The sequence below is a fragment of the Cornus florida genome, unplaced genomic scaffold (genome assembly GCF_030987335.1).
Source record: "Cornus florida cultivar Cherokee Brave unplaced genomic scaffold, ASM3098733v1 CherokeeBrave_3.0.0_Hap2_Chr11, whole genome shotgun sequence".
Lineage (NCBI taxonomy): Eukaryota > Viridiplantae > Streptophyta > Magnoliopsida > Cornales > Cornaceae > Cornus > Cornus florida.
The window spans coordinates 126285775-126288694 of record NW_026775581.1 but is presented as its reverse complement, the minus strand read 5'-3'; the positions used below and the strand labels follow the sequence as shown (position 1 = coordinate 126288694).

Here is a 2920-nt window from a genome sequence, read left to right as displayed (position 1 = left end):
GGGGTTAAAGATGTTCAACTTCACTCTCATGTGCCCAAAAGAAATCTTCATTATCCCCGTCTTACAATTTATGTTGACATTTGAGGTTGCCAAGAAAGGACGGCCAAGGATAACCGGAATTTGGTTCTTTGGATTGGGCACCGGTTCCGTGTCAATAACGACAAAGTCAACCGGGAAGAAGAACTTATCAATCTTAATCAACACATCCTCAATTATCCCCCTAGGCTTCTTAATGGATCGGTCGGCAAGTTGTAAAACCATTGACGTCGGTTTCAATTCACTTAGGCCCAATTTGACATAAACCGAATAGGGAAGAAGGTTAACACTAGCCCCTAAGTCAAGAAGTGCGCGGTTGATGACATGTTCACCAATGATACAAGATGTTGTAGGTGCACCAGGGTCTTTAAACTTTGGCAAAGTGTTGTGTTGTAGAATGGAACTCACTTATTCGGTTAAGACCACTTTCTTTGATGTTTGGCTCTTGTTCTTCTGCTTTTGGGTGCATAAGTCCTTCAAGAATTTGGCATAAGCCGGAATTTGCTTAATTGCATCCAAAAGTGGAAGATTGACTTTGACTTGCCTAAACATATCCATTATCTCATTGTTCTTGGTCTTTTGCCTTTCTTTTGAAATGGACCCTTTCAAAGCGTCCGGAAATAGAGCTTTTTCAAAAACTCTTTCAGTATTTTCTTTCAAAGAATTCTCAGCATTGGACTTGTTCAATTCATTGGATTTCAAGTCACTTTTCAAAGAAGAATCATGAATAACATTTTTCAAAGAACTTTTCTCAAACACATTTTTCAACACTGTTTTCAATGAATCTCTTTGGAAATCATCTTTCAACTCACAATTTGAGGGCTTCTCATTCTCAAGATCATGCACATGCAATGAAGGAGGAATAGTGTGTGGAACGGGACGGGTGACAACTTGAGGTTGTACCGGTTCACTCTCTTCATTAGGCATTCTAACTTGATTGTCTACTACCCTACCACTTCTCAGGGTTGTTACCGCATTGACATGCTCAACATTATGCCCTTCCAATGAGGATTTGGTTTCTACAACACATTGTTGTTTGATTGGGGCATTCATGTGCATCTTTCCCTTCTCTCTAGCATTAAGTGTTTCAGCTATTTGCCCTACTTGGGTTTCTAGCTTGGCAATTGATTGAGAATGAGAATGCAACAATTGAGTATTTGCTTCTAGAGTGCCCAAAGCATTTAAAACCTTTTCCTCAAAAGCGGAACCTCTAGAATTTCCTTGAGAATATGATTGGTTAGGAAAATGAGAACTAGCAAATTGATTTCCTTGTGAGTTATATAGTCTTGAACCTTGGGATCCTTGGTTCTGAAGTGGAGGTGGAATGTATTTCCCTTGAAAACCGCCTTGGGAAAAGTTTGAGCCCTCCCCTTGGTTTTTCCAAGAAAAATTAGGATGATTCCTCCAACCAGGATTGTAATGGTTACCATAAGGATTGTTCCCTTGGTTCACAAATGTTGCATTAACTTACTCAATGGGTTCATTTTGAATTTGTCCATGAGGACAATTAGAAGTAGAATGAAAAACACTAGAACAAGTCATACATGATTCATTTTGAACTCTAGGAGAATGGTTAGGAAAGGAAGACACTTGATTCGCAAAGTTTTGATTGATCAATTGATCAAACTTTTGAGATAAAGACTTCATCTCGGCGGTTATATCATTTGAGTGGTCAACTTGATGCAAGCCAACACTCTACCTACCTTGAAAATTTCTACCATTCCTAGATGACAATGTTCCATGCAAAGAGTTTTCACTCATGCTCTCATAAAGACGCCACACGTCTTCCTCTTGCCGATCTATATAAGAACCTCCCATTGAAGCATCAACCATGCCTTTATAATTGTCCGATAAGCTTTCAAAGAAGAATTGGACCAATTACCATTTAGGCATGTCATGGTGAGGACACTTCCTAAGTAATTCATTGAAGCGTTCCCATGCCTCGTGGAAAGTTTCTCCTTCCCCATGTGTGAATTCTCTAATGGCGGTTCTTATAGCATTGGTCTTCGAAACCGGATAGTACTTTTTCAAAAATTCTTGTTACATTTCTACCCAAGAAGTTATAGAAAAAGGCCTAAGGTTGTTAAACCAATACTTCGCCTTATCTTTAAAGGTGAATGGAAAAAGTTTCAGCCTTAAAACTTCTTCCGGCATGTCCGTGTATCGAACGGTAGAACAAACTTCAAGAAACTCATCCAAATGCTTGTAAGGTTCTTCACTAGGAAGTCCATGAAAGTTAGGTAGCATTTGGATAGTTTGTGCTTTAATCTCATAATGGTGTGCTCTAAATGGTGGCAATTGAATGCATGTGGGTGCATTATACTCATTAGGCACATAGTGATCTCTCAATGCGAGTGGTGGATTAGCAACTTGAGGTGCAACATGGACACCTTGGTTACATTGAGCTTGATTAATGATGGGGGGTTGTGGTGCATACATTGGCCTTGGAATTCCCATTGGAATTTGGCCTTGTTGTTGAGGAGGTTGATGAATGTATGGCCTAGGCATGCCTAATGGAACTTGCATATTATCATTTTGCACATTAGGATGAAGGATGCCTTGTTGGTCTATGTGACCAAGGTCTTCAACATGATCATCATTGAGAACGTCCATTGGTAGATTGGTTCTATGTGAACTTCCTCTTCCTCTTAGATTCCTAATAGTAGATTCTAAATGTAAATCAAGAGGGATAAGAGTAGGTCTCAATGAATGACGACCATGCATGCACAATGCAACACGAATAAGCAACTTTCTCAACAATGCAATTAAACTTCACAACCACAATTTTCAAATGCAATGTATGTCAAATAAATGCCTCCACGTGGGCCCTCGATTTATCTAATGATGCTATGCAATGCCTCCACGTGGGCCCCCGATTTAACTA

The 2920-nt window shown here is 39.6% G+C and overlaps 1 non-coding gene across 1 annotated transcript; it reads left to right on the top strand.

Annotated features, from left to right (window-relative positions):
- The first annotated feature begins 1927 nt into the window (after positions 1-1927).
- On the top strand, positions 1928-2029 carry LOC132287391 (small nucleolar RNA R71). Its single transcript, XR_009473011.1, has one exon. It is a non-coding gene; the product is annotated as a small nucleolar RNA R71 (small nucleolar RNA).
- The last annotated feature ends 891 nt before the right edge of the window (positions 2030-2920 follow it).